The sequence below is a fragment of the Lathamus discolor genome, chromosome 2, assembly GCF_037157495.1.
Source record: "Lathamus discolor isolate bLatDis1 chromosome 2, bLatDis1.hap1, whole genome shotgun sequence".
Lineage (NCBI taxonomy): Eukaryota > Metazoa > Chordata > Aves > Psittaciformes > Psittacidae > Lathamus > Lathamus discolor.
The window spans coordinates 133,248,235-133,263,714 of record NC_088885.1 but is presented as its reverse complement, the minus strand read 5'-3'; the positions used below and the strand labels follow the sequence as shown (position 1 = coordinate 133,263,714).

Here is a 15,480-nt window from a genome sequence, read left to right as displayed (position 1 = left end):
ACTGCTGAGGGGGTGTGTGTGTAAGTAAGCAGCTGTGGTAAGCTTGACTCCCTCATGGTGGTAACCCACAAGAAGTGTATTTTCTCTTGTCATTAGAATCTATTAGATGATATAATGACATGTGAATTTTATTCTTTTCAAGCACGTTTTGCTGTTCTCCTACATGCAAAATATCTAATTCCTAAATAGTTCTTTTTTATTTAAAGCAACCTTTCACTTCCTCTATTAAGCCACTTTATAAACTTCAAAATACATGAAAATACATACTTCACTGTAAAAAGATTAAAAAAAATTTGAGTATTACCTTATAAGCTAATAAAACACTATCATTTATAGTTTTACAGTACTAACAATATGCTCTTCATTAAATCTTAATTTAAAAAAGAAGGAAATTAAAACCATGGGTTGTTTTCACCTGCCAATAGGAAACAGCAAATTAGAGTAACAGACAGAAGGAAATTATTAAAAAATGTAGACTCTTGATTGAATTTTAAAAAATGAAAGTCAAGACAAATCTAAACTTAGCAAATGGATGCTTACAGAGAAGCTCCTTTCTGTAATAGTTTAGAATACATTTAACTGATAATGCTCTGGCTAGCCACATGCCAAACAAGCAAAACATTCTGACCGCAAAGCAATGGATTTTCATTCAGGCCCTGAAGTGAGCATGCTGCAAATTTATCTATTTGTTTCCCTCCTAAGGCAGATTTGAGGTTTCTCTTTGGCCAATCTAATCTCTATGGATTTTGTTAAGTTTTCACCGCTTTCTGCTTTTTTTTTTTACTAGTCTGACATAACTGTCATAACTGCATCCTGTGTTAAGTGAAGACTAATATAAAAAGAGGTGCTGACTGGACAGAAGTAAATAAATATGATTAGGTATTTATATATTCAGCCTAGCTTTTCTACTATTCCTCCTCTTCCTTGCTTTTATTTCTGCCATGACCATTATCTTTCTTTCGGGTTTTACAGACCACAGATGAAACTAACTCCTCCCTTAGAGACAGCTAGTCTGTTTTGTCTCACTTGGGGAATAAATCTGCTCCCACAATATTTATTTTCTATATTACTACTCTTCATCTTCTTTAGAAGAGAAAGAACAAGATTAATTAAGCCCAGTGGTGCCAATACAATTTGTGTTTCAGTTGATATAGATACACCAGAGGAAGTTATTTGCACATACATGAAAAATGAAATAACTACACAGGAAAAAGAGATTGCAGAAAGCTGAATATAAGTTATAGAAGGCCCAATAAAAGGAATCACTATTTTTAAGATGCCAGTTAAAGTCAGAAATGATAGGGAAATTATCATTTATTGATGCTATAACAATGTCAGGATTTAATTTAGTCTTCAGTATAAAGTCTTCACAGAAACTTGTAATTCTTAAATATCTGCCAATAGTACTCATATAAATATGGTGGTACAGCTCCTATGTCAACATTTATTTTGGTTTTACAGTATCATACTTTTTCCCAGCCCCAAATTGAAAATTTGGTGCAAAATTATAAAATAATCCAAGATTAAGTTTCAAAGTATAGCAGAAAACAGTGTTATTTTTCAGTGGAAGCTAGGAGGTTTACCAGTGTTAATACAGAGTTATAACCGCTTTGAAAATCTTTTCTTCATACAGAAAATTTCTGACAATGCCACATATTAACCATCTAGTCCAACTGGATTCAAATAAGACTCCTTTACTATAGATTGCTAATTTAGCTTCCACCTCTAACATCAGGGAATTTTGGGATATTCAAAGGGCTAAAGTTAATGTGATCTGTATGACTAACTTAAACAGCTTTGAAAATCAGGTTTGAAAATCTGTATTTCACGACTACGATTATAATCAAAGGTGTTGAAGGCAGCAGCTGTATAAAATAATAGTGAATACTTAACATTCAAAGAAGTGAGACAATGATCCTGAGTGTTTCTAGCACAAAATAAGCAAATAAACCAAAATTTCTGCCAATGATCTTACATCTATATTGTATTGTTTTCTTTTCACTAGAAGGTGAGATATTTGACGTGTAAAAGATGAGAAAGGTGGGAGAGTGGGGAAACAGGGATAAGTCAGTGAATACAAGCATCAACATTTGAAAGTCGTCATTAATAGGCAAACAAAAAAAAAAAGCTGTTAGAAGCAGTGAGAGTCTGGGTGTCAGAAATATTTGTTTATCACTCTTGTGAAGGGCTTTTTCTGTGAAATTTAATTGCACAGTTAAAGTCATGAGTGTTTTCTGCACATACACAATATGCTGAGTAGAGCAAGTCGAGTAGCTCTGTTTTATAGCTTTATACTTTACAAGCTCTGGGGTAAAAATTGTCTCAAGCTAAGCTCAATGGACTGTTTGTGACTAACAGATGCCCATAATGGGCAGTAAATAAAAAGCCTCCTTTTGCATATACCACAGCATAAATTGTGTGTACTGGGAAATATATGCACTCCTTGATGTACCCACATATGGCTGTTGAAAGGGGCAGCAAATGTATTAGGTTTGCATAACAACATCACATTAACACCTCTGCCAAGACAAGATTCACTTGTGAGAAGATCAAGCTGTGACATCTGTGGTTGAGACGAGTGCAATTCTCCAAATGCTCTCAGAAAGAATAAGCATTTAATTTATGGGCCTCTATTTAACCGTATGTCCTTCTGGTACCAGGAGTTTGCTGCTATGACTGCAGCAAGTATGATGCTGTGTACATAAGGACTAGAGCAGTAATGATATGAGTATAGACATGCAATTCAGTTTATAGATCTAAAGATTCTACTGCCATGTAATGTCATAGTAGCTTGCACACACGTACATACATCAGCACTTAAACGATGTAATTTTTAATTTTTTAAATTAAAAAAAATAAATAATAACAACAGGGATCACAGTAGGAAAATGGCTCAAAAGGCTGCACATGCAGGGGAAATGGAAACCAAAAGAGAGAAGATATAAAAGTTTATAAGTACTACCTAAAAAAGTGGCAGTGATCTAACTTAACGGAAACACAGTTGTAGACCAGGAGATATTTTGAACACTTGTATTTCATTTGATAAAACAGCTAGCAGTTTAGATTCTCATTTAAACACAGCAATTTCTACAGCTCTGCACAGACGCGAACACTGCCAAACCATGTTTTTCCAACTAACAAAGTTTTAAAACCACTGGATAAACCTTTAGCTGAATAAAACTTGATTTTGTTGACATACCTCTCAACTAGCGCCCATAAGTTACAGTGATGAATATTAACCAGCTGTTAGTGTTCTCTTCTGGGGAATGCTGCCTTATAAAGATGCTCTGCTCATAAGATTGTTTTATTGGTACCTCTGACACTGCTTCATGTAAAAGTGGGTCAAAGGTGTCAAAAACTGATGAAATACAAGCAGCGACTTCAAAAAAAGTCATAAAGCCAATTTCCAAAATCAATTCTTTCTGGGCTTTTAGGTACATTAAATTTACTATACCTTTAATTTTTAGCAATATTTGGTTGTTTCCACTGAATTGTGGTGTCCTTTGTGGGCTTTTCTTTTTTTGTTTTTCCAAGGGGGAGAGGGAATGGCAACAACCAAACCCTCTTTGGTTTGGGTTGGTTCTTCTTAGAGAATATTTTAAAAGATTGTTTAAACTTTTTCCACATAGTGTAGAAGCCCTTCTTCAGCTCTTGCAAAGTACATGGCAGGTTGTCTCCATTCTTACTTCCATGTTCTCTGGGAAATGCCTCTTTGTGAAGATAAGCTACTTTCCATTCCCCAGTCTGAGAAACTTGATTAAAAGATTGTCTTTACACTTTATTCTCTGAAGTGTAAATCTTTGAATGTGGTTTGATTAAGTAAACTGGTTTTGGGTGGTTTGGTTTTTTGTTGTTTTGTTGTTTGTTTGTTTGTTTTGCTGGGTTTTTTGTGGGTTAGTTTCGTTTGGTTTTTTGTTGTTGTTGTCGTTGTGTGTTGTTGTTTTGGGTTTTTTTGCGATGTTAGAGCATTATCATTAGGATCATTTGTTTTCCTCAGAAAAAAACAGAAAAGAGAACAGCTGACTACCTCTCCCCACTCCCCTTCATCCAACAGGATTGTCCATCAAACAATAAATATGTCATTAGTATGTATGTACATCTCTTTTTATTCCTCATTCTCTGTAGTTAAAATATGTGTATAAACTTATTAGCTTATTTATCTCTAGTTGACTTGCAAGCTAAACTGCTCAGGATATACAATGATGATTTAATGGGTCTTTCAGAATATATTTCAAAAAGAGCTTTCAGTGCATCAGCAAGAATAGAAGCCTCTGCTTCAAAATATATGTGCATATATTTCTTCTGTCTGAATCTTGGACAAAATCACCACTGCAGATCTGTATTTTCTCTTGTAAGGAAACAAGTAACAGCACCCTGAGTGCTGTATTTTGTTGAATGGCTTCCTGAAAGGAAAGAGATTGACTGTCCATGACTGCTAGAAAGCCCTATCACTGTAAACATTAGACTAGATTATATTTTAAATAATAAATTTCCATAAAGAAATTCATTGTCCTATAGCCATCTCCCTCCAAGACAATTCTGTTACCCCAAAGATACTGTCTGGGATTATTACTGCTAAATACATGATACATCCTGATTGCTTTTGAAGATAAAAAATTGAAAACAGTTGTGATGCTGTGTTCTTTGTACCTACTATTACATTTTAGCACATTAAAATTGCCAAAGTAATGCCAGATTTTAAAATTTTACATTAGTTGCAGAATGTGCAAGTTTGAAGCAAATTCTCTGGCCTACTCTATATTCCTACCTTAGTGTCTTCATATTGCAATAGCCAGCTCCATACAGTTGTGAAAAAAGTCTGGAAAAATTCCAGTAGTAAGCTTGTGATCTTCTCATTCAAGCTGTAAACATACGCTTGACTGTCTATGAATTAACATGTTCTTCTCTCTCACTTTTGAAGTACTTAAACATCTTCAGATGTGATAGTACTTCAACACACAGTAATGTAATGGGGTACATTACTAAAGCAGACAACTCAAAAAGACCTGGGAGAAGAAGAATCTTCACACTTCAAACTTGGAGTCAGTCAAAACTACCACAGGTCATTTGCCCACTCCTCAATATTCAAAGCTTCTTTCTTACTTCATCCAGGAGAGAAAGCCATTGAGATTTTCTCACGGATATGATGCTTGTTGCAGCTCACACTTTGCGGAAGTTCTATTCAGCTCCATCTTCACTGCATGCTTCAATACTATTTAAGAAGCCAAAGCCCCAGTCTAACAAAACTTTTGCTGCAACCCAAGACAGCACAGTTGTGTAAGAACCTGTATCACTCAACCCCCCCCCCCCCAAAGGCTAATTATTGCTAGCAGAGAAAACACAAAGAGGTCAGGAAAGTGTGCTGTACAGTCCAGTGTGCAATCCATGATGCAAGCATGGAAAGCCATAAGAAGCTAGCAATGATAACTGTGCCCTAACTCCATGATCAGTGGTGAGAACTGCCGGCCGATTCCCTACCCTATACACAAATGTCCACCTTCCAAATCTTCATTCAGTAGTCTCAAAACACGCTTATCGTCTCTGCTGATGTTGCACCATCAGTGAGACATCAAAGACATTAACCTAAGATTAGCTAGAAAGGCCAGATGAAAGAAGGGGATGAGGGAAAGAAAACTCACAACCATGAGACCAGCTTTCAAGATGCTGGACTTATGTTGCTGATCCAATGTCAACTGAACAGAAATGGGTTACAGAACGTAAGTTTCCCTGGCCAAAATATCCAAATGCTGTGAAACAGCAGCTCCAGTGAGACAAGATCAAGAGTACTTCTTCCCAAAATACCATGTAAACTACAAGATGGCAGACTATGGATAGAAAAACTAGTTTAGATTTCCCTCTTCCCAGATGAAAGCGATAAGCACGAGAATATTGCATACAAGAGATCACACCCTCTTTTAACATCTTGGGCAGTCTCTTGAAAGAAAGTATTGATGGATGTGTGCTTATTTAGGACAAGTCTTATGATTCACAGCCTTGAAACTTTTCCTGGAATTAAATGTCTGAATACCTACTACAATCAAAAACTCCTAACTCTTAGAAAGTATAAAATGATGGCACTTATATCTCTTCAGGACTTCTGGTAAACTATTTTCTTGGCATATTCAGAGTGTTTTTTCATTTGAGCATTTCATTGGGGTTTCTCAGTTCCTGCTGGCAGTATTTCCTGGCTCCATCTAGGCACCCAGTGCTTTTTTGATCCCTTTCCTCAGCCTGCTGAAGGCTGTTACAACATCCGCCATCAGGTTAACTGGGTGATCTAGTGGACTGGTTTTCTATTAATCTTGTCCTGTCCTGTAACAGAATTTTCCCCAACATTAGAGCCAAAATGTAACTTTTACAAGCTGTTGTAGTGAACTAACTGCATTATGTATGATATCATATTAGCCACAGAATCCATACGGTCTTCCCGTCTCTCTGACCTTTTGAGATGCTTTTTGGTGGAGTACAGCTTTCAGAGGATGCACCTCTTAGGATTCCAGATTTGACCTGCATCTGTGGAAGCCAGAAGCTCCCTCATGGGTCATCCAAAGATTTCTTGAGATACTGTACTGGTCACACCTTTATTGCAGTGATTCTACATGCTGCACACATACGCATTTTAGGAATTAAAGTCAGAATAGATTAGTACTTTCAAAATTTGTTGTTATGATCAGATAGGAATTTTAAAGGGTGAGGAAATACTTGGGGCAGGAAACCTACTGGAAGACGTGCTTCCATAAAACAGAGAACTGCCCAAAATAAGAAGTAGTAAATTATCCCAGCATGGGTGGGGCTTGCACATAAGTAAGATCTTGCAATTCTAACTTCAACAGTCCCAGAAGAAAATAATCACAGATTGCCTCAAAGCCTGAATTCAGTAGCAAGGGAATCTAAATACGCAAAGCCCTAGACTGCTTTGTTCAGCGCTGTTGCTGCGGGGCTCTTATCTATAATCTGGCAATTACAATATTTGCTTAGTGCTAAGAACAATTCCCTATACAGCACTCTGCAGTTAAGCCTCATGCAAACAAGCTCAAGCCACGAGGCCAAATTTTGTCTTCAGATACATGTGCAATAATCCCACTGATACCCATAAAACAAATTATTTCCAAAGGAAAAATTGAGAGCTTTTTCCGCAAGTTTGGATCCTACTACCAGTCAGCAGTGACAAGGGTAAGGTAAAGACAGAAATAAAGAAACCATGCTACTAACCCTCTATTAAAAATGCTAATACAGTGAAGGGGGAAATTACAGTACTTAGTTCAAATGTGTCAACACAGTTTTTGTACATCTCAGAGTTTTATAAGAGAATCACATGTGAAAACAGCAAGATTTGTAGCTCTCCTTGGAAGGTCATTAGTCTGTAAACCAAGGAGAAAGTTGATCGTTGCCCTAAAAATGTAGGGTGCTTGGGTTTTTCTCCATCCAAACTGTAGATATATAATACTGACAATTTTAATTTTACTTCTGTTTTATAGAGCATGGCTTATGTGAGATAACATGAGAGGATGTAAATTTAAAAAAAAAAAAAGAACAAAAAAAGTTAGCAGAAGTAGAATAACTTATCATTATTTCTCTACCAAAGACAAATGCTTCTATGAAATGTACTTTTAACTTGAGGTTAACTTTTAAGTCAGAATAATCAGCATCTGCAGACAGTGAATCATAAAGCAGGTTTTTTTATACAGCAGTTTTAAGACTAACTGAAAGGAAGGTGTTCACATGATATTATATCTCATATTTCCCAGAAAATATCTCATATTTCCCATAAAAATGAAATTTTCTTCAAAAATTGCCATTTCTAGAGCTATATTAGAGAAGGCCTTTAGATATCTGCCTGTGGTTTAGTAACTCAAATCTATACTGTGTTTTCTACTAGCAGTTACTGAAAATATTAGTTTAAGAACAAAAGTTAATTTCAAATGGTTACAAAATAGTTTCAGAATCTGTCTTCTATACAGCTTTACAACAGGCAAACTTTCATATTGAGTGCTAAGCATTAACACATTCCTGAGTCATCTTCACTGGTATTTTAATACTAATTTAGAAGTTTGTCTTAGTCCTTATGCTCAAGATCTTGGACCATAAGTCATCCTGGAATACTGTAAATTAAAAAGTATAGGAAGAGTGGTTTTTTTTCCAATATCATTAATGGATTTCATGCATTCCTGGAAGACCATTAATTTTAGGAGTAGTATGTTTAAGACATTGTTATAATCACCATAAGGATTAGCAAATAAGCAGTAAAAGACTCACTAGTGAATTTTAGAAATATGAATCACTCTTAAGCATCCATAATCTGTTTTTTTTTTGCATGTGAATAATAAAAGCAGGTTCACTTTTATGGCTTGGCTAAAAAAGAAAAACAACAAAAAACATCGAATTGGTTTTCTTTGGAAAATCTGATTTTAAAAGGAAAACTTTTAACCATTCTTGTGTACAAACCACTCTAGGTAGTGTATTGTGTAGGAGAGAAGGAAAAAATATTCAAACCAAACCTATTAGTTATCATCATTTAGTTGACCATACTCAAATTACTGCTCATTAAGGGCATCCATTTCAGTAAGCCACACACTTTGAGGGTAAAAAACATTCAATCTGTACACCACAACGGTACCCAAACCAAGGTATAGCTGTGCTTCAGACAGTGCCACTGTCAAAACTAAATACAGCCCATGGGCTGGTGACTGCTGGCAAGTGTATGAGGTATGGCTGAGATGGAGTTAACTTTCCCCATAGGAGCCCTCATAGTGCTGTTCTTTATTAGTAGCTAGGAAGTTGTTGATGACGCACCAGTGTTTTGCTACTATTGAGCAGTGCTCCCAAAACATCAAGGCCATCACTCCATGACCCCACCTCACCCCAAAGGCCGCTAGGCTGGCCTTGAGCAAAAGGCTGGGAGGGGATATAGCCAGGACCCCTGACCCAAACTGACCAAAGAAATGATCCATACCATATGACATCATGCTTTGCAATAAAAGCTAAGAGAAAAGAGGAAAGGGAAAGGAGGCATTCATCATTAAGTTATTAGTTTTCCAGACCAACGGCTAAGCAAACTGAGGACCTACTTCACAGGCACTGGCTGGATGTTGCCTGCTCATGGGAAGCAGAGAATAAATCCCTTTCTTTGCCGTCCTTTGCTTCCATGTGTGCTCTTTATTTTTTCTGTATTAAGACTTTTTTTTCTTGACCCCAGAGTTCTTTGTAATATTTCTCTTTGCCCTCTCCACCCTGTCCTGCTGAGAAGAGGAGAGGTACTGGCGGGGCTTGGTATTCCATATAGGGCCATACTGCTCCAATGTCCATTGAGAGCAAGCAGGGATGGGGTGGGTAGCAGAGAGGGGATGGGGAGTAACCTGGCCTTGAACACTGCCAGGGATGGAGCACTCACAACCCCCCTGGGCAACCCATTCCAGTGCCTCACCACCCTAACAGGAAAGAATTTCTTCCTTATACCCAATCTAAACTTCCCCTGTTTAAGTTTTAACCTGTTACCCCTTGTCCTGTCACTACAGTCCCCTGATCATCCTTGTGGCCCTCCTCTGGACTTGTTCAACAGTTCCATGTCCTTTTTATGTTGAGGACACCTGAACTGCACACAATACTCCAGGTGAGGTCTCACAAGAGCAGAGTAGAGGGGCAGGATCACCTCTTTCGACCTGCTGGTCACGCTCCTTTTGATGCAGCCCAGGATACAGTTGGCATATGTCTATAAGAACTTCCTTATATCTAACCTGAACTTCCCCTGTTTCAGTTTGAGCCCATTACCCCTTGTCCTATCACTACAGTCCTTAATAAAGAGCCCTGCTCCACCACCTTCGTAGCCCCCCTTGCAAAAAGTTGTTCTGTGGTCACCACGTTGCCTTCTCTACTCCAGGCTGAACAGCCTTCTCTTCTCCATGCTGAACAGCCTTAATTTTTTATATTTGTTATCAAGACATTTATGTTCCAAAGCAACCACCATGTGCACTGAGACCCGACATCCCAGAGAGTGGCCTGCTGATGGGAAGAAGAGGATACATCCTTTTTTTTATTTATTTTCATTTTCTTCCACACACAGCCCTTCCTTTCCTTATTAAACTGTCCTTGTCTCTATCTACAAGTTTTTTTCATATTATTTTCTCCTCCTGTTCCACAAAGGAGATGGAGTAACACAGTGGCTTGGTGGGCACTTGACAACCAGCCAAGCTCAGCCTTACACAGGGAGTAACTGTGACCATATAATCAGGTGTTTGTTTGGTTAAGAGCTTACAATACAGGTGAAAAGCGTGATATGACTAGACTGGCATGCATGTACACATATATGTACTCATATGTGTACTTTCTCATCAGCAATGTACTTTCTATATGGCTCACATTTCTGCAACCAAAATACAACAAATAAAAGCCATCACACTTTTAATCTTTCCCCAACACACAAATTCAGCTTCATGCTGAGAAGTGGGTATGTGCAACCAAATTTTTCAATGGTTGGAAAAATGAACTTCTTGGCAACGAACAGATGTTTCTGTTCATGCAGAAAATTTACCACTACTTACTAAGCTTTGTCTTCTCCAGCTACACCATTGTATTCAATAGTAAAGCTTGCCTTGATAATATCTTATGCTTTTCTTTCTTAATATCCTTCAAGAACTGCAAGAAAAGATATTATTTTACTTAAAAAAAAAAAAAAATCATTAAGTTGGACGAAGCCTTGGGTGGGATGGTTTAGTGTGAGGTGTCCCTGCCCATGGCAGGGGGGTTGGACCTAGATGATCTTGAGGTCCTTTCCAACCCTAACTATTCTATGATTCTATAAGGCTTTATTGCTTTTTGAGATGTGCTTTTGGGCAAGACACCCTTTTCTTGATAGAACACTTTAGGATAAAGTTCAATAAACATTTGTTGAGCTGCTTGCATTAACTGTTTTGAAAACTGAAAACATGAAAATGTATAACATAAAAAGAAGCCACAAATGCAATGTAACTGAAAGGATCAAGTTTTGTTTCTGCAGAGGAAATAAAACTTCAGAGCAGAGTTCCATAATAATATTAAATAGTTCACTAAAGTCTTTCAAAATTGGTCTTAACAGGGCACCAAAGAATTCAGAACAAACAGTATTCATCTCTTATTCAAGCAGCTACATAAAAGTGTTGATTTTGTCCGTGACTGTCTTTAAACTCTGCAAAAATTCTTGTCTCCTGCTAGAGTACACACATACAGAAGACTCTCAGGTATCAACAGAGCAATTTAGACTTATGCTATGCTGTACACTTATGACAGGTGTGCAGTAGAAATAACTTTAGAAATTACAGGAAAAAAAAATTAAAACCAGTGATGAGTGTGAACAGCAATTACTAGATGGCAGATCAAACCCCCAAAAGGAGGGATTATGCTAATTTCGTTTATTCTGAAAGAAATTTTCTAGTTTCCCAAAAACTTGTTCAGTTTTTCCACATTTAAACAGCCAGCCTAATAAAACATACTGAGATATTGACTCTACTATGTTTCACAGACACCTCCTTCATAATTCCCTCTCAGAAGAGGTAGTGATTTATAATAAACAGACAAGCATAATCTCTTTTTGCATGATGAAGATATTAAGTACATTTATTCAACTAGACACAATAAATAAAAACATTATACTTGTAATAAGAAGTGTCATAACACAGCATCAAGCCCTGACAAAATCAATGAAGATTTGCATATTAGTTTCCATGAGAAGAACGTATCTACAATCAGTTTGATATGGTTATATATGTAAATTAGGACATTCATCCTTCTTTCTTTGCATGCTAAGATCATTCTTCAAATTTGTTAGACACAGAAATAGTCATCCAAAGCACATATTTTATTGAAAGAGTCAAAGAAAATGAAAACATATCTTCCACTTCGTAAAAAAGAAGTTTGATATACTTTGAACCAATTTCAAAACCGTACTAATATACTCATACCTTAATTATTTCAACTGGACATTACCTTGAAGAAACTTTTTTTGGAATTATTCAGAAAAATGCTCTGAAATGTCCCAAATTAAAAGGTTATTGCCACAAATATGTTATTTAGAGACAGCCTAAAATTTAGTTTCTCAAGTATTTACTTTTGGATACATATATTACTAAACATTTGTTCAGTAAGTTATAAAAAGAAGAGAAATGTGTGGTTACTCTGTTCCTCACTACCAAGTGGCCACTTCTCGCTTTATAAGGGGATAGCTCTGCGAGTCAAAGCAGTTGCATGCTTTTAAGCTCAGCTGTCAATCTAGTCCTCAATTCAGCTACATTGTGAGAAACATGCAAGGAAGTAGTCTTAGGGTTTCAGGCATATTTGTGGCTTTTTTTGCTCTACAAATCTTTGAAGTTGAAAACCACATTCTGAGTAACTCTTTATCATAAATGCAACAACAAATTATACGTCTCTTCTGAGAAGCACAGTCATAAGGAAAATTCAAAATTCTGTAGCCAAGGCGAAGCAATTGTTTTCCGAAATATCAACAATTTAATGTTTTCTGTGGCAAACTATCAAATAACTTTCTTCTTCTCTCCCCACTGCTAAAATGTAGAATAGTCAAGCTCTGCATGAAACGCATCTTGAGTGTGAATTGCCTTATGAAGTAAATCAGCCTAGACTGCAGATTTCATAAATGTATTATACAATTCTCTTATAGCTACCTGATTTTATCCTGATAGACATATTACATCCTGTACAATGACCAGTAAAGATCTATAGTTGCTCTGCTTTTATATAAGGTATTCCTCAACCAGAGTGACAAGAACAAGAATGTTGAACCAAAATAAAGTGGTCACTACCATAAGGGGCATATACTACTAAGTAAAAATTATTTAATGTTTGCAGGTTTTGTTGTTGTTTTGCTGTGTTTTTTTTTTTTGTGTGTGTGTGTGTGTGTGTGTGTGCTTGTTTGTGTTTTTTTTTTTCTTTCAAGAAAAAAAACAACAAATGCAAATTTTAAAAGAAAAATGAAACTGATGATGTACATTTATAGTGTATCTGTTTCTGGCTTCTAATACCTCTTTCCCTCCACAAATTATTTGAAAGACCATGGGATTGTTTTAAGATATTTGGAGATCTGTTGGCATGCCTTTAAAAATGGTATTAATTTGGTGGGTTTTTTTACTTACTCAGATGAATAAAAAAGAGATGCATTCATACCATGTTTTTTGCCATGAGGTCTTTGGTAATTGCAATCTTGGGTCCCATTAGGCAGACTACACTTGATCTCTTCTAAACTTAAAAAAAAATAAGAACAGAGCCTCAGCCTCATATATATCCATATTACAGGTTTTCTGACCATATCATTCATGTAAATTTTTGTGCAGAGATCTGTCATGTGAGAGTTCATATTTGCTTTTCTGCTGGAGGACATACTTATATATTGCAGTTATATATAAACATCACAAACAATAGCGAGGTCATTTCCTAGCAAAGTCGAGTTTCTTCATTTCCAGTCTTTTGTTTCCTAAATGACCTGATGCCAGGATTGATTATGGCAGAAAGAGTAATTCCCAAATATTATGTCCTCAGCACAATAGTTCAGGGTAAATTCTACACTAGCTGGTAACATTAACTGAAGCATGACCCATAAAAGAGGTATGCACATCATGCTGGAGCTATAATATGCAGTTGAAAGAGTTTCCTTGGAGTCTGACATAACAACTGATAGCACATAGAAAGGATTGGCATTTTTCTTGGTATCTGAAAAAGAAATAAAAGCTGGGATTACCTCTTCAACCATTACCACCTTCAAAAACAGAAGGAAATACAAAGAGAATATTCTTCCACTGAGCAATTCAATGAACATAAAAGAACATTTTATTGTAAAAGTAACCATTGAGTAAGTTTCCCTAGACTAAAATTAGTTTTGCTAAATATTTTCATGCTCACTATATTCTAGCATCCATCTCTAGTATATATGCTTTTTAACATCATACTCTTCCTATTTTTTCTAAAAATGAAAATAAAGGGGTCTTGAATCTTTAGAAGCAGAAAAAAAAAATGTGCATGAAGCTTCCTTCTGTTTGTTTCAGTGCTCAGAAGATGAAAACCCACATAAAATGAATACTCCGAGGAATGTATTTCTTTGTATAAACCCTTTTTCCAAGAAAACTACTCAAACTTTCTCTTTTCTTAAGCATCCAGCAAACAACCAGCTGTAGGACTGACACCAGCAATCAGTTAAGCATGCTTGTGCCTGGGCATTAACAGCTGTTCTAAAGTGGTTTGAATCTATTTACACATAGGAAAATTCTCTAAGCTATGATAACCAAAATTAGCCTCATTTACAAAGAAGTTCCTGAGCGTGAGCAGGAAGAATGCACATTTTTAGCTAACTCCCTTGACACTGCTGTTTTAATCTGCATTTTGCTATTTACAGGAGTCCAGGAAGAAAAGTATTTAATTCCTGAGACTCATAAACTGGCAAATTCTATTTGGCTTTCTGAAGTTAAAAAATGCTGTCAACACACAACCAGTAAGCTTTCCTCTTTAAAGAAAGACATTACATCTGTCTTACTAATACTGTCCTTTTTAATTGCTCTTAAAAATCTATGCCTGCAATCTTACTTTCTTGTTCTGATGACCTATACTGTATACTTGTAGCAAGTAAAAAACCCATCAAGATAAAAATGAGGCACCTTTGCTTTAGGTAGCTGTTTCTGCTAATGGATTCTTGATTCTGTGATTCTGTGATTATAAGAGTGAAAAAGCAACCATGAACAATTTATGTAACACAACACAACATTCATAAAATACCATATATCTACTCAATTCAATGACCAAAATGTTGTGGGGTGCTGTATCAAAGGCTTTAAAAAAGTCTAGGTATATTACATAGTAAGTCTTCGCTTGTACACTGATACAGTCACTCCACCATAGCTTAGTTATTAGCAGTAAACCACTATTTATTAGCAGTAAAATAGAGATGTGGAATTAATTCCTATTCCTAATACAATTGTATCACTTAGGTTTTATTAAAGACATAGCAATGTTGAAGATAGGGAAAAAAAACAAAGCTCAGCTGAAAGAGGAAGCGCTTCAGGAAACAGCGAAGCTTGCAAAAGGATAAACTGCACAAGACTGGGAAAGACAATAATCATTTTTGCAACATATCACACCTCTTTTTCTAGAATTATCTTAGAGGAATACTAAAACTGGATTTAAGATAACTTTGAATATGACAGGAAATTGCTGGAAAGTGACAATACATATGCCTAACAGCAGTTGCTACAACCTTCTCTCCACTTCACCTGCCTACTTTTGCATCCTGGATTTCTTTCTAGACTCCTTCCTGGGCTTAGGTATAGATAAACACACTTTTTCTATTAATTCCCTCTTTCTTCTTGATCTCCTCTTGCTGCTGTTCATGAACTGCTTATCACAGCGCAATGTCATTGAGATACCTGCAATATATTAGTCACAGCAATATGCAGCTCACTTCAGCTTTTTGCATAATGCAATCTCTCTGCTTAATATGCCTTAAATCTT

The 15,480-nt window shown here is 36.4% G+C and overlaps 1 long non-coding RNA gene across 1 annotated transcript in view; it reads right to left on the bottom strand.

The window, feature by feature from the left end:
- Positions 1 to 11,593: 11,593 nt before the first annotated feature.
- LOC136008795 (uncharacterized) overlaps positions 11,594 to 15,480 on the bottom strand; it is a 99,315-nt gene continuing 95,428 nt past the window's right edge. The window contains exons 3-4 of the long non-coding RNA XR_010610246.1: positions 14,631 to 14,679; positions 11,594 to 13,692 (exon numbers count right to left, since the gene is read on the bottom strand). This is a non-coding gene — a long non-coding RNA (uncharacterized LOC136008795). The remainder of the gene's footprint in view (positions 13,693 to 14,630; positions 14,680 to 15,480) is intronic.